We start from the raw sequence: 24,476 nt of genomic DNA on the forward strand, positions 1-24,476 counted from the left end.
GAAGGTGACATATAACAGCAATTATCACACAATTTATCTTAAAACATTGATAGCATAGCACTGTTATAGTACTGCTTCATTTCAAGGTGCTTTCTTTATTAGTTTAGTTTTAATCAGGCATATATCAGCTAAACTAGAAAAAGAAACCGTTTATATTACCCAAATCAACAATAACCCATTAGTAATTGCCATAAACAGCAGCAATTTCATTGCAAAATATAACAGGCGTCTCATACAGTTGCATAAACTCTCCTTGTGGGAAGCTGAGTACTGATTAATTTCACACTGAACAGTTACTTTTCTTATCACCATTATCTACTTTGCCAATCAGAAGGAAAGTAAAGATTCATTAAAACGTTTAAAGTACATTTCACAATGACAAGTCATGCACTAAAACAGATTAGTTGCCCACCACAAAAAGTATATAGATTAATTCCAGTAAAACACTAGCCAAACGCCACAGTGAATTACAGCAGCTTCCGGCAGGACAAGAATTTTGCAAGCTAAGAACACATGGACATTCTCACTACTTTGGAAGATTTTTCCACAGTCTTTGTCTAGGTGTGTTGCTCCTGCTGAGCAGACTGGGCTCCAGATTTGCCTTGCTTGTCTGGAATTAGCCTCTCACCACTCTGTCTTTCAGTGGTTGGGTTTCCCGGCGATTGCTCAGTATGGGACAAGGTGCTTCCCCTTCAGCAGAAGACAAGATTGTGTGGAATTGAACCAGCTAAATGGGGTGAGGAAAGAATGTATTTAGCTTTGCACTTTTATGCTGCATGTCAGTGAGAAATTGTTATACTCCCCAACTAACTTTCTGTTTTGTTTTGTTTTGTTTTGTTTTTTTAATATAAGTATCATAATATTGAATTGATCCAGTGGTGAGTCAGGTTTTGTGCTCCCACAGAATTACTGGAACTAACAACCATCTTTGAGTGTCCTATTCTCACCTATATTGAACTATCATCGAAACTTTCAGACAGTGGTAACATTGTGTGATCACCTATGTAAAAAACATGTGGTCTGTTAAATTAAAAGTATCACCAACTGCGAAAGTTAAAAACAGTGCCTTAGACCTAATTCAACTTTACTTTAAACATTGCTTTTTGTGTCAAACTGTTTGTACTTAACTTCTGTCCCCTATCCATTGAATAGCCCAGTTTATAACACCTTGAACAAATATTAAGGATCTTCATAATATTCAAGTTATTTCTACTACATGCATGTTTTTTATTTTCAAAGATTCAAAGTATTCAACTAGTCTTATCTGGAAATACATTAATTCAAACACTTTTGTAGGACAGATGATAATAATTTAATGGCATAAGACAGTTTCATAAGGGTTTAGAACAGAGAGAATACTTATCTCAGTAAGGCCAGTAGAGGGGTATTTAGCTTGTCCTACAGATATTATTAGGAAATTATGCAATAATAAAGCAATAGGTACAACTCCTAAACACTACGATAACACTGAAAGGAGGACTATACTCTGGCTAATTGATCCTGTGGCACATCACAAAACGCCCTGCTCAGGCAAGCTTTTGGCTGAGATTTGATGAGAACATGAGTTTATTTTGGGGATTCCTGTAAGAACGAAGATGGGAAGAATCCACTTTCTTCCTGGCTTCTACTTTGGGAAACACAGCAATGCAAGGAAGTTTAAATATGCAAATCACCTTTCTTGGAAGCAGCTCCACTGATCTGAAGTCATCTTATCTCACTTTCCACAAGACTTTTTAAGATGTGAGTAGACTAAGCCAGCAGAGGCAGAATCATGTTTATTAAGAGCAATAATGTGATCTAAAGGTACTACTGATTCTACAGGGAAAATGAGACAAATAAACCCAATAAAATGCAGCAACGCAATGTAAAGTGATAATGTCCCTGAAGCTAAAAGACAAGAAGGGTCTTGTTCCTTGTAATACTGTACCTGCTCTGAGCTGATAGTAATTGGCTCTTTAAGGATAATCCAGCTGACACTTTCATGGAGGGGAGGATGAGTCAGAAAGCCATTGCAGGTCCAGTAATCCAAGGATTTAGGCAATAGGCTTGAAGGATCAAAATCAGAAAAGGGAGCTTGCTTACCCTGTGGAAGATACACTGTGGTAATGAAACTGATGAGTAAGACAGGATTTACATCTCAGGCTACAAGATGCTCCTAAAACATAGGAAGTCATTTCAAAACACTAGTGTTTTCTCATAGCATCAGAGATGAGTTGCTCACCCTGGTGATAATTTTAACACTGAGAAACATATAGGCTGGCACCACTGACAATGAGTGGTGTTATGCAAAAAAACCAAAACCAAAACAAAACAAACCCACCAAAACAAAACAAACAGCAACCCATGAAACAAAACAAAATAAAACACAGCTTCCTACACAAATGGTATCAGATACCAAAGAGTTCAGTCACCACTGACTGAAGAGTTTTGTTGTTGTTTTGTTTTTTTAAATACTGAACTCTGTGCTCCTGAGGAAATAACCGCTTCAGTGTATAATTAATTTTCAGCTGTCTGTTGAGGCTAAAGGAAGGATTCACACAGGTTGACAATGTTTCCATGTTCAGGGTCAAGGCTACATTTATTTCTAAAATACTGTGGAAGATGCTGCATTGTACTTTTAACATGCTTCACTAAAATTCAGATATTCAGATTCTAACTCTGCTTATCTTGTGCCTTTATAAGAGGCTTGTTGGGAACAGTCATGGCTTTGCAAGACAGCTTAAGAAAAGTGCAGTTGTGGTATTCATTCTTCTCCCTTTTTTTCCCTCCTTCAACTGAGTGAAATTCCAGTTTGACTATTGTGAGGCTGTGTTGGTGTTGGACACCAGGGTAATTTTAAGTAGACGGACAGACGGATGGAAACGTAGCATTAGGTAGGAATCAGGAAATCTATACTCTTACTGTTACACAAAGAGCGCGTAGCTCTTTTTAGGGTGGAGCCCCAACAATACAAAATATCTTATGGGATCCCATAAATTCATATCTAATATCATGCTTTCAGGTTCCACATCTCAACAGACTCCTTCAGCTGAAACCCTGCCTTACTCTGAAGTCTTCAATAAGGCAGACGAGAGACTACATAGATTTTTAATTCAGCTCCTTTGTATATTATCATGATGAGGCTGTGATGATGGTCACCTTAGTCTTTACTGAATCCAAGGCCTTCAAGACACCCTTCAGGTTTTCGTTGCACAAGCCAAGCTGTAAATAAAAGAATACTTTAAAGTCCTAAATATGTAACAGTAGTTTTATTCTAAGAGAATCAAGAGTAAGAATATGCTTTATAAATGTTGATCAGTTTAGCTTTGCAAACCTACTATGAACAAAACAAAATTTAGAACCTCTGAAGAAATAACAGGAAGTTTTTCTTCTGCTTTTCAGAGTAATGCTAAAAGTAGTGCAAAAATGATCTGTGGTTCAGGAATATAAGATTGCTTTGATCACTTGTGCACACATGACTCAAATTGCCTTTCTGTGAAAGTTCACATCATTGCAAATGGAGTGAAAAGCAAACACGAACAGTGTGAGCATTGCCTGTTGGAAAGGTGGATGAAACACCACCACAAGCTCAGCAGCACTCACGCCTTTAAAACACAGCTTTTGAAGGCTCTGTGGATGAAATGGGGATTTGGGTAAAACATCCATGTACAATAGAATCATAGACTAGTTTGGGTTGGAAGGGACTTTCAAAGGTCATCTAGTCCAACTCCCCTGCAATGAGCAGGAACATCTTCAACTAGATCAGGTTGCTCAGAGCCCCGTCCAGCCTGGCCTTTAATGTCTCCAGGAATGGGGCATCTACCACCTCTCTGGGCAACCTGTGCCAGTGTTTTACCACCCTCATTGTAAAAAATTTCTTCCTTGTCTCTAGCCTGAATCTCCCCTCTTTTAGTTTAACACTATTACCCTTTGTCCTATTGCAACATGCCCTGCTAGAAGATGGTCCCCATCTTTCTTATAGGCAGCTTTTAAGGTGCAAAGTTGATAATATTGGCTAACATGGGATAATAGACAGTCACCACCACCAATTTAACATAAAGACATGTTTCTCCGAGCCCTCATCACTGACTGCAGTTTGCATAAGGAAAGGGAAGCGAGAAACATGTTTTCAGCACATCAGTAACTGACCTTCAGGGAAACAGTGACGATGGCCAAGCCATCCAGCTTGTCAGAAGCCTCAGCTGCATTCGAATACTTGTCCGCATTTCAGTGAACCAGATGAAGCTAAAACGCAATTGACAGCATCACTTTTGCTGGTTCTATTACAAAGAACTTGGTGTGAAACTGATAAGGTGCTTGTGAATGCCTGTGGATTTATGGTGTCAGGGCTCACACCCAGGCTCTTTCCTAGGGCAGGCAGAACTGCACATATTCCCAAAAGCAATTTTGGGGTAAGTACACAGAGATGTGGAAAATCACAATTTACAAGGGACGTACATTTTTCTAACTCTGCTGCTAACAGTCTCTGTATGTGCTTTTATTTCCTTTAAAAATGTAATACATGAAATAGTATAATGAGGAGTTTAACCATTTTGCTACACATGGTGCAATATTTATTCACAATAGGCCCATTTGCTGCAAAAGATTGGTGGTATGGCCGTGAATATCAGGCTGTGAATGGTCTATATTCAACACTGACTTTCAACAACTTTTCAGTTTTGACAGTATTCACTTAACTAAAGTTTTGAGGGACTTTTGTTCATCTCAGTAAGTAACTAATTATATCTTGAGCTATTTTTGTGGGAAATACAGATTTCCAAAACCTTACTGAACTTGGAAATCATAATAATTTATTTAAATGCCTTCTCATCTATGAATATGTTTCACAGTTCCTTAGCAACTACGTACCTCTATGGTAATAGTCTAGTCCAGGATTATTTGTATAATGTTTCAGCAATATGGTCATAGTAAATATCAAAACTTAAAATACAAGGAGATTCTGAAACATAGAGACAGAACATGGAAATGACCATATAATGCACATAATTTTGAAATTCTGATTTAAAAATATTTTTAAAATATTTCTGGTATTTTTAAAGCCAAATTCCTGTCTTCTCAACTAAACATATTTACTGTTTCAACATATTTAAACTATTGATTTGAAGCAAACTAATAAACACTTAATAGCGTGCCGCTTAAACACAACTGAAGTGCACTATCTTTTTACAGCAGAAAGCAATTCTAAAGTGACACCCCTTTCTAATCTTGGCTGTATCAAATGAGATAGCTTTAGCATTCTGAACAGCGGAAAATTTCCTATTAGGAACATACCTCTGGCTGTGTGCTCCTAATGCCTAAATTAAAAATGTATAATCCATCTCATTAGATTGTCATGTTGTAATGTTCCTAAAATCTAAAAGGCTGCCAAAGATAACATTGCATGCATTAAACATTAATTGTTCATTGGCATGTCGATGACTATTAGCTGGACACTATGACACTGGAAAACAAATAAAATCTATTACTTCAGAGGTAGTTTTTAATTATTGTAAGACAGACCTTGCTTCATTTTTCTGAAGACATTTAACCTACTTGACAGCTGCTGAGGCCCTTAATAGATAAGTTTTTACCTCTTTCTCTTCACTAATTTCTTTTGAGTTTCCTTCTTATTTATTGTTCTTGAAGAGCCAGGGAAAGAAACAAAAACAAACAAACAAACCCCCCCCCAAAACACCAACAGCAGTGATCAGCATACTTGTAATTTTGAAGAGCTCCAGCTACAATTACAGTGTGGCATTGGGTGATCTGACTCTCTAAAAAGCAGCTGATTTACTATTAAGCTGAATGTACTTGTACAGCTAATCTTTTGAACATCTAGCAGATGTTACTTACTTTTAAACCTGCATCTTTCAACCCAATTTCGTTATTTAAATATGGGATTAGATCATCTAAATTTAGACCACAAAGCCCAATTTGCTCTTGCAAACTCAACTTTGCACATACAGAGATGGCATTACTTTTTGCAAAATAAAGTAATTGTCAAGGCTACCTACATACGCTTTTATTTTTTCTAGGGATGGTATATAGGACCAGACTTTGAAAACTTGACTTTGACTTTTCTTTCATTGACTCTACCTCTGAGGTGAATTTCCTTCCATCCACTGTGTGCTCTGAGCCTTGCTCATCTGTGGAAATGAAACTGCTGCAATCTCTATGTTCCAGTGAGAGGAACACCTCTCAGCACTGCAAATGCATGAAAAAGGTAAAAACATTAACCAATAAAGTCTTCCTGACAGTCAAGTTACAAATTTCAAAGATTTTATAACTAAGCTGTTTTCTCAATGTTAACGTGTTTTGAAATTAGATTATTTTTAAACATTTGGAGGAAAAAAACCCAACAACCCTGAACAGTTCGTGCAGCTAAGCCAAAGTTACTGAAGGGTTTAAGTCTAGATATGTATATGAGTGCATTGCTTGTAGTAAATCTGCATGACTCCTAAATATGGTTCCAAAATTCAGGTAAAATATATGTGAATACACCTTCTACTCCAGAGAGAAAACAAAAGGAAAAGTAATGCAGAAAAAGAGCATTTTGCCAGAAACAGTAATTGGACTTTAATAACTGTAGAAAAAACAGTCCTACTTCACAGAATTAACTTCTCTCTAAAATTTGTATTATTTATGACAGTATCTTAAATGTGTCTTCACAGAAGTAACAGTTGTACTTGACATTTTCTGAATTTAGACTATGAGGTACCACTGGCGTACTTGGATGTTATTGACACTGATTATTGGTCATTACCATTACTTCCTTGCTTACAAGCACATAAATGTGTACGGATTCTCACTGTGGTGATAGACACCTGTAATTGTGCATGATGCTTAGAAACATGTGCCTGGAGTTCTTGCAGCACTTGCAATATTATATATCAACACAAAGAAATCTCCTTTGCTATCAAGGTAATAAGATTCTCTGAGGAAAAAAAACTAGCCCAGAGTGATTTCTTATGGAATTATACTTTGAGTAACTTTTACATATGTATAAAACTTGTACCACATGTTGATTTAACAAAAAAAAAAAAGCACAATTGAGTAACTGTGTTTAGAAAATCTACTCCTATCTTCCCTTTTCCAAAACAGTGATTATCCTGCAGGTTTCCTACCGGGAATTACCGGTCCTTTTGCCTTTAACATAAGAACACTTGACAACAAGTCCTAATTTTAAAGAACATAATTTGTATCTTCTGTGACACTTAAAAGGTGTTGCCAACCAGTATAATTAAATTAACAAGCATACCCTTATCTACAGAAATACTTCTGAAAGGCAACTGGTCTTGTTTTCTATGCAAATTAGAGCAAAAGAGAAAGAAAAAAAGAAAATATGCCACATTCCCCTCTCCAGGTCTCTTTTTTACTAACCTGATTGATTGTCCTTATCTTTAAATTCACATGGAATGAATGTCCAAGATTCACAATCTCTTTGCATGTGGAAGATTTCCAAGTGACCTGGAGAAGCCCCAGAAATGCATCTTTTTTTACTTCCTTGGTTTTAATATCAATAGGAGACTGATGGTCTCCACTGTCAACAGGTTATAACTTGTGCCAGTGCTCAGGTCCTAGGCAAAATAAATAAATGAATAAATAAAATATTCTACTTCAAATTCTGTACCAATACAGAATTCATTACTCTTTCCCTTGGAACAAATTGCATACATAATACAGATACTTGATATGTTCATAATCCACGTAAGTCTGAAGAATCTTTATAAGGAAAGGAAAGAAATATTCAATGTATCATAAATAAATCTGACTTTCTATTAAAGATAGCTTTTACCATTGTTGCCTTGATAACTCCAGTTCAAACTTGCCATTTTTTAATCCTTGCAAGGTACTGTCTTCTTTAAAAAGAAGTTACTGGTGCTGATGAAAGCTGTTAAGATTTGATTTTCTGCTGAATTTCTAACTTACACCTGGGGTTTTATATGCCTGCTTAAACTGTAAAGATACTAATATTTTCTAACCAACTTTTGTTTGTTTCATATGACTTCAGAATGGCATGAGAAGATATGGTAAGAGAAAGGATTGTAATAAGGAAACAGTGTGGTTTGCAATCTGTTTACTTTTTGACTCAGAACATATATTAAGACCGATATGAGATAGATGCCAAATTAAAACACACATCAATCTAACTGTTCAAATGTTGTCCACTGACCTCCATACTAAATCTTCACAATCCAGAGGATAATTATGGTATAAAAGTGCAGACTACATAGAAAGCAATGGATGCTCAGCCTCTTTGAAAATCCATGGCAATGATTTAAGACATCTATGTGTGGATTTTAGAACATAAATTCTGACAGTCACTAAAAAATAATCAATCTCAGTAGCTTTTCGTGGTGGCAGACTAATAACAATAAATAACAAATAAGACTAGCAAGAGGAGGTCCAAGGCTTGCTAAGTCCTACTGGCTTCAGATGTTTTGGGAATGATCTCAAGCCATTTTTGTACTGCTGGGAATCTCCAAGGCAATCTTCCAGGGGACTGATACCTGATTAAGTGCATGATAGAAATCCAGCTCCCAAAGTTTTCTCCTGAAGTAGGTCCTATCTTGTAGTTCAAGAATATTTACACACAATCACCTATTTCTTCAGCAATAAGATACTATGCCCTGACTCTGTTTTAAAACTAACTTCTTCTGATATATATGGGATTTGCCTGGCTTAAACTCTGTCTCATATGTGCTTAAAAGCAGGATTGTATTTTTAGGACCATATGCTTGACAGGTACTGCAGCAGAGTTAAATAGTTGTGGTATTATCTAAATTTCTAACCGTTTGAACTGAGTGCATGGAGTAATTTTTTTTTGTATAAAATAAGGTTTATCACAGATTATGTAAGCATTGCTTTGTCATCCTGCATTGCAAAAAATGGAACCTGTTGACATTTTCCTGTTTTTCTTAGACTATTCTCAGTAACAGGAAGCTACTGGTATCTGCCTTTGCAGATGTCTGCAGCTGACGTCAGGAATTTCAGATACCATTGTGCAAGTAATGTTATAACCTGTAAAACTTGTGGCATTGATGTCAAGAAAGATGATAGCTTTTAGGTGCGTCTCAGTTGTAGGTGGACTGCAACTTTCTGTTAATTTTTTCTTGTTCAAAAATTATGTTTCATCAGCATGGAATGTGTTCAAAGGAAAGTTATCACCACAAACATTTGCTGAAAGACAGACAGCTTCACTTGCTTAGTCCCTGACAAGTCTCCTAGTCAGATTACTAAGATGATATCACTGTTTCACTACATCATGAAATTTCTGCTTGAAGGGTGCACAATTTATGGTCCTTGGGGAAGCTTGCTGTGTGAAGTATGTGAGAAACGAAGATATCAAAACTAACAAATCAGCTGGAAATATTAAGTGTGCTGGACCTGGCCAGTTAGTAACCTGTAGCTGTGCAACAAGGAGTTTGAAGACCTCAGTAACCAGGCTTGCATTGGGCCTTCAGCGCCCTGTTGGGGTAAAGGGAACTGGGAAGCCTGCCCCTGTCTTGGCTGCTACCGTCTGGAATGGCTGTGACAAATTACTCCTATGTTTAGTGCTGAAACAGACTCAGGCTGGTGTTGGTGACTATGTTTTGAGGCTTCAGAAACCAAACTGGGCACCAGACACTAAAAAGATGCAGCCAACTGCTCTGGAGAACTAAGCTGTATAGCAGGCAGCCCAAGAGCCCTGAAAAAGCCACCTTTGGCCTGGGCACTCAGGACTTGCAGCCTCTCTCCTCCTGCAGGAGAAGATTTAGAGTTTGGATCCAAGTTAAAAGGTTACAAGCGACATGGAAGCGGCCCAGCTTCCCGCTTGTCCCCTGGGACAGTTTGGTGTTCAGGAGGGACAGATAAGCCTGGTTCATTGGGACACAGGTGTTCATGGCTCAACAGTTTTTCACTTTGAGAATCAGAACTCTTTTTAATGTATTTGTGGGGATATTTAGCAGCCTTCAGTAATATTTAGAAATTATTTAAAGAACAGTTTTGAAACTGAACATGTTTCTTGCAGAAGCGAAATCTTGACTGTTGACCAGATCTGATGTCAATTATCATCGTTCCTTTGGAATAATGTAGGATAAGTTCCTTCACTCCTCTGAGAGCCACAGCACCAAATCAACTACAGTTGTTCACACAGCCGGATGAAAGAGCCAGAGACCCCTCAGTTCCCTGTCTGCTATCAGTCATCTTTAAACAGTGCTAGTCATTATAAGTTAGTTATATGGATAATAACAAATACCTCCTGTCAGTGGCCAAGAACTATCAGCTAGACCACTGAAAAAAACAAGTGACCAGTTAGATAGGACTAGTTCAGAGAGATCTGAAATTGTGTTTGTGGTTTGAGCAAAACAGATGGTGTGTTCCAGCATGATATGTAGATAATACAAAATAATTCAGTGGCAGAGCATACAGAAGAGTGGGGAAAGATAATTTTGAATTTTCTAAGAATGAAAGGAAGGAAGTGTTGGGAATAATAGCCAAAGGAAATATAAATCTTGTCTTGTTAGGCAAATGCAATGAGAATCTAATGTGGAAAAACTGCCATAATATCTTTTGCTTGATCAGATAATCAATGTCAATTTTCTGACTATGAAAAACATTCTTACTGTGCGAGGTGAGCATGGCAGAGATTCAGTAAAATGATCTCTTGGAAGAGGAGCCACGATTTCAGAATTGTGACCTTTTTACTGTCTCATCAGCCAGGCTCTAAAGTAATCCTAGACCTCAGGTTTAAATGCAGTAGACTACATGTGACTGACACAACAACTGGTTTGCTTCTTGAAACCCAACACAACTAGCTTATGATTCCTCTTGTTATACCCTTTTATTCATCTCTAAGTGCACTTCAGCTTTTAACTATGAACCTATCACTGTTGCTAAAATATTTAATTACTAGTCTTTCTTAAATAAAGTGTAAGTTGTTGATTCTTACGTCTTCAAATTAAAACCTGTTAAAACCAATTTTTCTTTTTTTTTTTTTTTTGTGCATGAATGTAGAGAATAAGGATAATGTTATGAAGAAGTTCTCGAGTTCATGAAGAGCTTATGAACCAGGATTCAAAGAAAAAAAATCCAGTATTTCTTTGAATAGATTTACCCCTTTTTTAATTCCTGAAGTTACAATGTGGCCATATGACAAAGAAACTACTGCTAGTTGCACAGCGCTTGCCATTTGGGAAACTCCTTTTAGGTCCCTCTTCCACCTGCCAAAACCATTTCACGGTTTTTTGCAACAACTTCATGCTAGACAGAAAGGCTTCTCAACTCAAAAAGCACCTTTTTTTTTTTTCCCAAAAGAAAAGCTTTTTACAAATTTCTATAGGGACTGAAGTAAACTACCTATAAATGTAAGTTAAAATGTTTTAAAGCATTTTACAATTATCTTTGTGGCTCTCATGCATTCCTCCAGAGTACTTGTAGCCCAGACATTGTCACATTATACTCATGCATTAGAACTACAGGAATAAGTTTCTGAGACAGCAACCACAAAATAAATGTCCCAGCAGCAGAGGGCATGAGAAGGCTGAGGATCATGGATGGTAATGAGCTTCTTAAAACACGAGCCTGTATTCCATCAATCCCTGACTATTACCTCCACATTTTAGGCCATCCACACTGCAGGGAAATGTTAGCACCTTTCCAAGAAACTGAGATTAAAGAAATGTGATATCCTTGGCAAAACCTTCATAATATAAATAGAAGTGGATCCCTAGCTTTCCAGACAAGTGTTGACAAAGTTTTAATGTCTAAAGCTCTGAACCTACACACCACTAGAGATGTGTTTAATTTTATGCGTAGCAGGATGTCTGTTCACCTTATTTGCAAGTATGAAATTAAAAATGAGCATAGTTTAGGAATGAATACAAAATAGTCTTATTTTAAGGACACTGACCAGAAAAAAAAACATAAAACATTTCTGAAAAATATTAGATTAAATGAATGTTCACAGGATTTTTTTCATTTTTTAACTGTCAAACACTACATATCTTGATAGCGAATTTATGAAAAAAATCCTACAAAAAAGCTTCAAAAATATTTCATTAGCTCTTGTAGTGATCCTTTTGAGTTAATGTTTACAAAGAATCAAGATATTGTTATTGGCAATGCTCTGGTCAAAATAAAATAAGATGTATTAGATAATCTTCACTTCTAGCTATTGTAAATAAAACAGTTGGAGGATAGTTGCAAAGCTATGAAAGTTTTGGGGTGAACTAGGAGGAGGGCACACCAAAGCCACCAGACATCGCTTGATCTGAGGAAGCTCAGGCCATACATGTACAAAGTATTACACAGGGTGCAAGAGATAAGCATCGCCTTCCAAATGAAATAAGCTGTAGCAAACATTGGCCTGTGGCATAAAGGTGGGTGATAACAGGACCCCAGTGGTTGTGAACGAGCTGTTGTCTCACGTCACCTCGCATCTGCTCCCAGCATCGGGCTCTGCTGAGGACAGAGACGCAGCTCAGTGTGTCACTGTGGTGGGATCAGCCCAGCCCCTCCTTGGGAGGGGAGAAGTGCCAGCCTAGCTGGGGACTTTCTTCTGCTGCGGGCTACAGCTTCAGGCTTTTAGCTGAGCGTTTGATTTCAAGTGATGAAAGATAATACTTCTCTATTTTTATTTCCAGACAGACCAATAAAATGTAAAACTATCAGCCCCATAACTCCTTGTCCTTATTATGAGAAACTTTTCTTGTTACAAGGTGTTTTGTGAGCCTTTGTAGTCCGCATTTTCTAGCAAACACTAATGAAACATTATAAATGTCATTATGCACCTCATACTCAGGGAACATATTGAATTTTACCTAATAAATTTAAATACCAGAACAGGTTTTTACGAGAGGGGACGATGGCTTTTACGAGAGGGGACGATGGCCAAATATCAAACTCACATGGTGGACATGGCATGGTAATAAATACAAAATTTGTTATTTGCAATTATACCGATACAACATTAAGCGATCTATATCAGGAATGGTGGAGTAGTTCTACGGAAGTTTTTCTTTCCTTTTAATTCTGTACCTTAGTATGGAAGAAGCACATATAGCTGCAACAGACTTAATCTGGTTTATAGATACAAAATATGAAAGGGAAATATAGACTGCTGTGATGGTATGTTTTACTTGCCATAAATTAGGGGTTTTCAGCCCTTTGATTGCCAGATGCTTAGACATCTCCTGGCAAAGACAGAGAAATCAAAGCCTTCTGAAAGCAGGCTTGATCTTCTCAGTTGTCTTTCACCTTGAAAAGAATTCACAGACCCCAGGACTTGGGGCCAGAAGTTGAAAACACATTTCTGTGCCATGAGACTGCTGAAGATTGTTACCTGCATGATACATTTTCAGGATTTGGACCCTTCAGTTGGAGCTGCTGATCAGTTTGAATATATTAATAGCTTTGTCAAGTGTCACCGCTATCACTTGTGAGCAAATTTGAGCCCTTATGTATGGCACAGATACTTGTCCAAAGTAACCAGTATTGTCTGCTCAAATGTATTTAATTTTCAAAGTTCTGTACAAAACAGTATATAAATAACCTCTTCGGTGATCTGTGATAATATCTATATTCTGGAAGTTTCCTTAGGCATAAATAAATCTCATGATCTTGCACAGAACCGACTGGTGGATAAACAAAGAAAGATAAATGCCCTCTTTCAGGGGTATTACTGGCTGTGGAAACTGCATTGTTTTAATCAAAACCTGTTTCTGATAGACAGAAATCATTTTAAGCAGGAAGAGGCACAGTAGCCCGTCAGCTGCTCGGGAGTTTCCGCAGGGAGCTGTGCCCTCTGCTGCCTGATGGAGCACAGTGAAGAAACAGCAGTAAAAGACTTGGCCAGTATAGCTTTGACCCAAAACACAGGTGAAATGGAACAATTCAAATACAGGAATATTTGATTTGTGTTTGATAGTAAGCTGCATTGGGTGGCTGAGAATATTTTTTGTTTGTTTCCAGTCTCCTGAAAGACTAAGCCTTGAAAAACAGGAACGGCAGAAATTTGAGAAAGTTTGTTTTTTTTCTTTTGTCAGTGACTAAGCATTAAAATGCACGTTTTTTTTGGAAAGGGTGGATAAAAAAGCACCAACTCTTACATCAAAACAGCAGTAGATAAACAAATGATATATAGCTACTGAAAAGGTTGTTTTTATTTTCATTATTGTTGAACCTTTTTTCATCAAATACTGTTTAAAACTCAGTTCAAGGCTTATTTGACTGTATTTCTGGCTGGCTATTATGACTTTAATTTTCCATACCTTTTAATTCTACTGTCCACATCAGTGACACTCATGAAGAGTAATTTCTGTGAGCCAGTTAGGGATGCAGGGATTCTGCCACAGTTTTTCAAGAAGAGTTCTTAATAACAAAGGGAAGTAAAAAAATAATAATTTCAGTGTCAACTGTTCTGCAAAAGTATTTCTCTTTTTGAGCTACTGAACTGCTAAAAAAAACACCTGCATAAGTCACACATGCAAGTTCTGTTACAAATGTAAAATGCAGATATGTAGCTACACAAATAAGCATACTTACGTACCATAGATGTAGTTTGACTGATTACCATTCTAAAGATATTACTATGCTAGCGGTGTTCCCTCTTTTTATGCTCCTCATTAAACTCCACAGGCATAGAGAAAGTTGTAGAAGTACAAGCTGCTTGCTGGCACGTAGGTAGCCTGGCTGGTGCAGTGTGTGCTTTTTCACCAGGGTGTGTTTGAAACCTTCTGCAACTTAACAATTGTGATCTATAAGTCATATTTGTTAAGAAACAGAAATAGTTTCAGCAATGCTACGGAATTTATGAGTACTCCAGAGCCATTAGAGCAGCTCTGCCACCTACAGACACATCATTTCTGTATTTGCACAAAAAAATATCCACCTTACACTTGTGTAGAGTTCTTGCAAAAATTAAACGAGCAGATATCCTAACTGGGCCATCCCAGCATGTAAACCAGAAGTACAGGACTGTGACGAATGATCAAGATTTGATATAAATTGTACAGAAATCGAGCAAGGTTTTTGCAAGAAACTATACATATTTACTCCATAACCATCTTCACTACTGGACATTCCACTGGGATGTAACTGATGCCAAACAGGACTAAGAGGAATTTGTTGTTTTAATAGATAAATCATGGTATCTTTTCTATTTTCAAATGAACAGCAGCTTTCTCAAATTTGTGATAAAAGCCTGATGTGCCTGAAGAAGATCTGCTTGCCCCATTTTCTCTAGTTTCTGCTGGAGTTTAGGTGAACTGCATGTTCCATTCTCCCTGACAACACCAAATCACACTCCATACTACCTAGTTATCCTACTCCTCTCACAGAGGCAACAAAATAATAAACTCTGATGTACTGGCAAATGATCAGAGAGAATTGCGTGAGTCCCAGACTGCAGGTCTCCTCACAGGTTAAAAAAAGAAAAGTTTCCCAGCCCTTTTCTGTGCAGAGATGGCCTGGAAAACCTGAAACAATGTAAACAGACAGAGGTGCAGGATTGGAGCCAGGGAGTTGATGTCAGTGTGACAACAGACAGAAAGCAAGAGTGTTGCTGAAGAGAGACAAGTGCATGATGGCACAGCCGCACATTGTTGCTCTTTCCTCTCCAGAGAAGTCACGAAGAAATCCTTAAAATATCTCCCTGTCCCGTGCAATCTCCTTGGCCATTGTCCATCCCATTGCTGACAGAGCAGGGATGTGGGACATCATGAAAGAATCTCCCAACTATTTCACTTCAGCCCTGAAGAATATTTCTTAAAAAAAAAAAAAAAGGAATTATTACTTTCTTGAGGAATTCATATTCTATGTGTTTCTTTACAGTTTTCCCTATTTTTCACACTTCCCCGTAGCAGTGTCTTAAAAAATGCCTACTCTTGTTCAAAATAACTGTACCCTTGTGTTTCTTCAGTGGAAGAGTAAAACCACTCAGATTATCTCAATATCAGCACTCTTTGGCAGCTTTCTGAAGTGACAAGAAAACAGTTCTAAATCATGATATTTTGGATTCTGTGTTTTGGAAATGGAACAAGAAATTGAGAAGAATCTGGGGACAGGCTGTAAGATGCCAACAGGAAATGGACCTACAGAAGCATTAGGGATGCAGAAAAAATCTGGGAGGTGCAGAATAAAATGAGGCCAGACTGGAACTGAAGACATGGGAAGATGGAAAGGAAACATATGTGTAGGAGAACTTGGTGGGGTAAGAGTTCAAGCCTGTGGCTCCCTCACTTACATACCATGAGTACCTCTAATTTAGACACACAGACCAAGGCTAACTTAGCGCTGCTTGATGTTGGCAATAAAATATTTCTGTCCTTAATAATTCTGTACTTAGATGGTGATGCTGATGTTAAGTGGAAGCTGGACCTTCTTTTTCTCATCTTTGTGTTGCTCTCTGCCCAATGCAGCAACCATGGGATTTCTGTTCACTGTTTTTCTTACAGAAGTAGTGCTCTGGGTGTTTTCTTAGTTGTCCATGTGATGCTGTTGTTGCATTTACACTAAAACCTGCTGTCCTTGTAGGAAGGTTAATCTCATCTAATGCAAGACTTTGGACTTAGATACATTATTTTCCCTTATTGTTTCACTATTCCCTTATTGAACATCAGCATATGGTGTACCTGGATGGTTCCTGTACATTAACGATATCTATATTTTTTTTACATGGCAAACGAATCTGGCAGTCTATTTATTTCATCCAGAGACCACCAAGACCATTAGTTCTTCTACTTCTTTCCAAAATTTGCATCAGTAAGTGAAATGAAATTTTAGCAACCATTTTAAGAATAAATTTTGCAAGAAGGTCATGTGCTAACTGAAACTAATATGTGTCATTTTAATGTGTGTTCTGAAACGTGAGATATTTTGGGGTTGCTATTTGTGCAGGAGGTTGGACTAGATGATTACCTAACATCCCTTCCAATCTGAGTGTTTTTATGGTTCTGTAAGTGAAGTTTTGTCTGGCATATTGTAAAACATTTCCCTGTCACTATGAAAAATATTGGAACACTAGATAAGAAATATACTGAGTTTCAGCAAATCTGGTTTATTTTCTGTTTATTTTCTATGATCAGATATAGGAATCAAAGAATGTGTTGTAGAGAGAATATGTCCAGAGTTAAAGATAAGAAGAATGAGTCAAGGATGTGGGCATTGCCTAGGGAATTTTGGACTTTGTTGTGCAATGATTTTTATAACTCATTACACTTGATTTAAGACATACATAGATAGTCGCCATTCTCTGAATTTTTGTCTGTGGTGAAATCTATCACGTGAATGAAGTAAAACAGCAATCAGCCCAGAATCTATCACTTTGTTAAGATAAACTATTAGAACTGAGAGTTCAGAGATGCATATTTGCAGGAAAAACAGGGTATCCAGCAAGTGACCCTGTGGGATGTTGCAAGATGGGGATGATCTCAGCTATTGCAAACAGGAGACTAGTTCTAAATGAAAGGGGATTATAAAAGCTATAATTAGCTAATGCTTCCTAAAAGCCTAACAAAACTGTTGCGTTTTTTCCATTCCAAAGTGCAATACCGTAGTGAGATCAAGTATCAGGTAGTAAGTGTAGACAGAGAAACAAATCTTATAAACACAATATTGTCTGCTATTATTTCAGGACAATCTTGTAAACTCCCTGAAACAGATACTTTTCTTTTAATGATGCTGTGATTGCTGAAGGACTGTTCATTTGTTATATTGGAATATAATAAGCACATCACAATTAATTGTCACCAATTTATGTGAATTTTATGTACATGTCCATGGGTGAAGCTTCTTTAACCTCTAATCTGTGCTGTAAATTGTGAAGAAAGCAGATGGATTCCTGAAGACAACAGAATTGCTTATCTCTTAAAAGGAAGCTTGCTTTTCTCAGAAGTGGTTTCACTGCTGCTTTATTTACTGTTTACAAGTACTCGTGGTATTAACATAATAACCCCATGCGGATGACTGTGTCTGCTCTGCATGAATCTTATTCTTTGTCCCCAGAGATTTCAAAGTACACACATACGCAACAGTGTAAACCCTGATGGAGAAGAAGCCGAGGGGCATGGGAGATCTCTCCTCTCACAGATGACCACCAAATGTGGCTTGGACTTCGCTGTTTACATGTGGGTGACAGAGGAAAGCACCAGAGAAGAAACAGGACCACTAGCAATGCAAAGGCTTTTCAGGAGTGTCATAAATGCTGTCTTACAAAGGACGGGCAGTTTGTTCCATCTGTTAGAGGTGTGGGAGAACACAAAATGCTTTGCTGAGACTTGCATGGACTAAATAAGGAAGTGCAGGTTTGATTCTCTCAAGTCCACCCCAGTACACCCAAAGAACACCTGGTAATTCCATAACAAGATCAAGTTTATTAATTTTTGAAACAAATTCATAGTTTCTTTAAAACTGAAATTTTATGTCACTTCAAAACCAGACTGCTGTTACTTAAAATAAAACTCCACTATCCGTGAGAAAAATATTACTCATCTGAACTGCATCTATAAAATGTACAAGCATATTTGAAGTGTGACCACTTAAATCGACATCCAAAGAATTGGTTATAAACCTAAAATTCTGCACGTGCTTAAATTCTCTGCTAGGCTGGCTTTGTGTACTAGATGGTTTGGCTGGCTAGCACCAGTCCTTTTCTTTAGTTTTGAAGGCAGAGGAAGGTCTGAGACTATCATCAAGTATTTTGTCCTTCATACCACAAACCTGTCACTGTGCCAGTGTATCAGTGGTCCGTTGAATTACTATTTTTTTCTCATTATATTAAATAAATGAAAGCTTTAGTTATTAAGCCATAGAAGCAAATAACTCACTGAATATCTGACCATCTAATAACAGCAAATCTTAGTCTTTCTGAGCCAATGCTAAGAATCATAGAATCATAGAATTACAACTACCTGAAAGGAGGTTATAGCATGGAGGGTGCTGGTGCTTCTCCCAAGTAGCAAGTAATCGGACAAGAGGAAATAGCATCAAATTGCACCAGGGGAAGTTTAGATTGGATATTAGGAAAAAATTATTCACAGAAAGGGTTGTCAGGCATTGGAACAGGCTGCCCAGGGAATCGGTGGAGTCACCATCCCTGGAGGTGTTTAAAAGGTGTTTAGGTGAGGTTCTTAGGGACATGGTTTAGTGCCAGAGTTAGGTTATGGTTAGACTTGATGATTCTGAGGGTCTCTTCCAACCGAAATGATTCTATGACTCTAAGAAGATGGAGACTCCCTTTTTCCAAGGAGACACATGGAAAAGACGAGGGATAATGGGTACAAGTTACTCTTGAGAAGATTGCGAATGGACACATGAGGGAAATTTTTCATCATGAGAACAACCTGCCATCGGAATAATCTCCCCAGGGAAGTGGTGGATTCCCAACCTTGGACACTTTTAAGATTCAGCTGGACAAGTGCTGGGTCATCTTTTCTAGACTGTACTTTTGCTAAGAAAGGTTGGACCAGATTACACTTGTGGTCCCTTCCAACCTGGTATTCTATGATTCTGTGATGTCAAACCTACCACATGCGTACTGCGCTACTGATCCGCACATCCACAGTCAACCTGCTGTACACCCAATACAGGAGAGAGCTCAAACATGCAGAATGACAGTATGTTGTGTGGATAGCAAATTATTATACTCTGCACATCCAGAATGTCCACTTTCTGGTATTTCAGGATGATTAGTAGCCAGTGTTATTAGATGTTAGTCAGTAGGCTGCCACCCAAAAAAGGAAAGACATTACTGTTACCAAAAGCAAAAGACCACTGTCAAAGCTGATAAATTCAGCAGGGCTTAATGAAGGTGTTGTCCTGTACATAAGGAAACAAGGAGACTTAAGATACCTTTTTTTTTTAAAAAAAAAAAAACCTTTGGGATTAGAGCACTGCTAATCCACATGAGATGGCTTAAGCCCTCAGCTTTAGCGATTGTTTTGGGTAAGGGTTACTTGACTTCACGGACTATACATCTTGTTATTTAAATTGAATTATTTGTATTTGCTTCTGTGGTTTGGGTAGATTGTATGTTATTTTACCATACTAAATACAATTTTTTTTACAACATTACAATTTATTATTTTTTTATACTCAAAGACATTTTACAGTTAAACACAGACCTTCATTAAACTCAGAGAAGTAGAAATAAACACTTAAGAACAATGCATTGGATACTCAGATGATGAAATTATTTAAACTTTTTGTTGTTGTTGTTGAGCACAGGGCAATCTGGAGTACTACAACAAAATAGATGAGTGAAACAGAACTTACTTATAAAGCTAAAATACTGCCCTTCCCACTCCTCCCAACAGCAGTTGTGTTCACAGTATCCCCCAACACTGCAGTTACCAGCCCAAGGTACAGGGTAACCACCTGTTGAACAAAAGAAGCTTTTTTAATGCAAGACAAGGGTGATCTTCTGTTTCTTTGTGAGAAGGTAAAATCAGGTTTGGTTTATTGCCCTTTCACATTGGGGAGCTGAGTTTGCTGGAATTCAGAATAAAATATTAGTGTTACAACATATCATAACTATCTCTTTTATTGAAAAAACTATTGTTAATATTCTGCAGGCTTATCTGGAAATCAAATTTTCTACCGACAGTATAAAACTCCCTGCTGTTACTCTTTTCTGCCTTAGGTTTGCTGATTATCTGTGAATTGAGAAACTTGTTCAGAACATAAACCTTTTGAAAAGAAGGGTGGCACTGCACAATGAAGGTTTTCTTCAGCCCTTGTGAGACATGTGTCGTGGTTGAGACAGACAAATGACATAGACCAAGTTCTTCCAGGATGAAAGTAGTAGATGCTATTTATTGCCACAAGTGCATTTTTATACAGTTTTACCAATTCATGTGTTTCTTCACTATTTGTTACATGGGTGTGAAGATTTTGATGGGATTTGTTAAATAAATTGCTTAGTGGTTGGGGGCTTTCAGGGTGGTTGTTATCAGCAGTGAAAACAGGACTGATTGTTTTGATGATTGTTGTGGTTGTGTTACTAATGTTGTCATGCATGATTTCTCTGCTGCAAAGGGCCCTGCAGTGGACAATGAAGGCAATATTTTTAGCACAGAAACAAAAAGGTGGAATTGTGTGGGACTATGGTGGGTCAGTGGATTCCTGATGGAGGGCATAGGAACAGAAATTAGCCTTGAAGGTATTAAGGTGAGAAAGATGGGAGTAAAGGAGTATCCAGAGATGTTAAGGAGGTACCTGTGAGAGAGAAGGGAGTAAAAGAGTAACCTTGATGCTAGCAAAAATAGCCAATGAGATGTTACTGCTGTAACTTGTAACCAATTGTGAAGAGACACATGAATTGGTAAAACTGTATAAAAATGCACCTGTGGCAATAAATGGCATCTACTACTTTCTTCCTGGAGGAATTTGGTCTGTGTCGTTTGTTTGTCTCAAGCACAACAGACATGTTTTTAAGAAACCAGTGACAGAGATTGTTGAAAGAAATGGGGGAAGTACTAGAAAACAAAACATTTTGTTTTGACATATTCATTTTGTCAAGCAACATTGTCTTTTCACATTAAATTTACTTGAATAATTAAAAATAAACCAAACAATGAAAACTATGTCAGTGATATAAGTGGATGTTAAGATTGGTTTAACTCAAAATATCTTTTCTTACCTTGTTTTTAATTTTCTGTTTAGCAACTGACATTATTAATTCAGAGAATTTGACTTACAATGTAACTTTTTGTGCCAATAATGTTTATTCAAGATTTTATATTTTTCATTACTCAGGATTCAGAAGCAAGAAGTTACTTGTATACACTTGCAAACATTATTTTGGTTACACAAGTATGTGTGTTCTCTGCAGGTGAAAATTTGTTAGCAGAAAATGAAGATATAACTACATGTTAACATGAACTGGCTTTACCTTCACCGTTTGGTATATTCAAATGATAAAAAGACAAAAGCTAGAGGCAAAAATGTCACAGTTCTACTCTTCTGAGGAATTCAAGATGCTTTTGTGCTTTATTCCTGCTTTATTCAAACTAATACTAGACTTCCCAGGTGAGAGAGGGAAAACACAGATGTTGCATGACTGCAATGTTCCTCTTACATAACCTCTACCTTTCTTTGTGTGTAGTAGTGAGATGCAAGACATTGCTGCTGGACTGGATGACAAACAATGAATGCAATAGCACAAGCGTATGCTCCTTTTTTTATCTCCCACCTGAAATATCTAATTTGATTCAATTTTGTTAGCTTCTAATCTCTGGAGTTTAATTGGAAACTGATTAATTAAACTGTTTTGAGAAAGGGCTGAATCATGGCACATATTCTTCCAGTTGCAACAGAAGATCATAACCTACAGCATCTCTGAATTTATAGCTAAACAAATGCTACTGGTCCTGGAATACACAGATGAGAACTGCTGGCCTATTGCCCAGCTGTGTGTGTAAGACCTATAATTGAAACACGGGGTTCATTCCCTCTGCCGAGAAAGGTATAGTGATGCAAGGTTAGAAAAATATTTTCCATGTCTAATGCCTTAAAATACTTTGCTATAATTTCTGTGGAGAACCTTTGCAAAAAGCACGTTGTTGAATCTGGGAAAATGCCCAGCCAGAAGCACACAGAAGATGACTGAACAGTGAGACTTGCTTTGCAAATACTAATGTTTACAGATGAAAATTGAGAAAAACAAACATAAATTTCAGGTTGCCATGGGTGTTCAACCTGCTGTTCTTCACAGTCAGCATGCTTCCTTCCTGCAGACCACAACTCTACAAGGAAACAACAAAATAGCTTGGCGATGCTGTGCGGTGCAGGCATAGGAGATCAGATTTCCTCCCTTCAGTAAAGGAGTTTGCAGGAATCATATTATTCATCTTTAAAACAGTCTTGTGAGATATGGAGCAGGGTGCTGTATTCTCTGCACAACTACAGCAATGTGAACACTGACCGGGGAGTGACATCCACAGATCCTCAGAGGACATCACTGTTAGAGACTGGACTACATTTAATGTTTTTTCGTTTCGTATCATGTGCCTTTCACTAAAGTTGTGCTAGCCCGGAGGAATTTGTTCTACGAACAGCTGGAAAATCTTTGCTGTGTCCACATGGGACATTTGAGAAGCTGGCAGATACTGTTTGGTTATACAAACTGCTAGTATTGACTGGCTTGAGACTTCTTATAGGTATTTCCTGATCTATAATTCTTCAGTATCATGTATTTTATACTAATTTCTCCATTTAAGACCAGCATATTTCTTAAAACTAGCAAATAGGAAAGATCTACTATAGGTTACATTTTGCATCCAAGTTGTGCAGTAGTGAACTGGTGCATCATTCATGTCCTCAGGGGATGCATCTCAGTGTGCATCTGAACAGGGAAGTTTCATTGATCTTAACTCAGCAAATCAAAAGCATTTCCAAAGTCTATAATGATTGCTTGACTATGCAAAAAGGAGTTTCTTGAAATTGCTACCGAAGTGAAAGACAGCAACCCAGCACCCACCAAATGTGAAGAAACAAAGAGAATTGTGTTCCCAGGTGCTTTCTGCAGTCAAAATTGTGTTTTCCTCCAATGACAGTGATTAGGATCTGTGCTTGTGACAATCTGAGGAGTATCTAAAATCACTGCTGTTGGGAGGGCCAAAGTTTGTAGTTCCAGGTTGCCCATGTGTGGCTACCAGTGGACAGTGCTCGTATGCTTTGGGTCAGGGGTCCCAAGCCAGGGAAACAAAAAGAGTTTCAGTATTCACCGATGTGTTGATTAGAAGCCATGACCATTATGGTAGTGGTAGAAGCAGCAAATATCAGAGAGCATCTTGCAGTGTCACTCCTTGGTATGATGCTGTTACTGCTTCCAAAAAAAGTGTGAAGGGCAGCACAATACAATAGTAGTCACTGTCTTCATTGCAAGCATGAAGTATAGTTTCCTTATTTGCCTTATTCTTACCATATTAAGGCTCTTACTAGTGTTTGTGTCAGAAAACATTCTGTCCTTGTCTAAAAGAACAGCTCCACAATGACATGAAGGGTTCACTAATTTAAAAAAAAAACAAAACTAAATTAAAATGTCCAGAAGATATTATTTCAATACTTTTTACTGTTGTTATAGGTAGCACTGCAGCATCCTTAAGGTCAAACATCAAGAGTTTAGTTCTGAAAGGGTCTGAGTACTTTGGCTCCATATTTCAAATATATTTCCATACCTCCGCACCACTGTGGGCATGTAAGTAGGATCACTAAAATGACAATGAGATTTGAATGGCAGAGTTTGACTGGATCACATGACATAAGTCTAGTATTGATCCTCAAAATCAATCATGGAGTCTTGGTAACAATTCAGGAGAAAAAAAGAGTATTTTTTTCCAAAATACACCATATAAAGATGCATTAGGCAACCAACACGTTTGTAGAGAACAAAAAGTAACACTACAGACAAAGTTAAAGAAATTGGAAGAAAGAGATCAAGGAACAGAAAGACACAGAAAGGTGGGAATGGAGAGAGAGAAACGAGTAAAATCTTTTGTGCTGGGCAGACCACTGTA

The 24,476-nt window shown here is 37.7% G+C and overlaps 1 non-coding gene across 1 annotated transcript; it reads right to left on the reverse strand.

Annotated features, from left to right (window-relative positions):
* Window positions 1-503: 503 nt before the first annotated feature.
* On the reverse strand, window positions 504-3,191 carry LOC102091973 (uncharacterized). Its single transcript, XR_010470651.1, has 3 exons — window positions 3,139-3,191; window positions 1,928-2,083; window positions 504-727 (listed from the first exon to the last, which is right to left on the reverse strand). It is a non-coding gene; the product is annotated as an uncharacterized LOC102091973 (transcript).
* Between the last annotated feature and the right edge of the window lie 21,285 nt (window positions 3,192-24,476).

This window comes from Columba livia, chromosome 2, assembly GCF_036013475.1.
Source record: "Columba livia isolate bColLiv1 breed racing homer chromosome 2, bColLiv1.pat.W.v2, whole genome shotgun sequence".
Lineage (NCBI taxonomy): Eukaryota > Metazoa > Chordata > Aves > Columbiformes > Columbidae > Columba > Columba livia.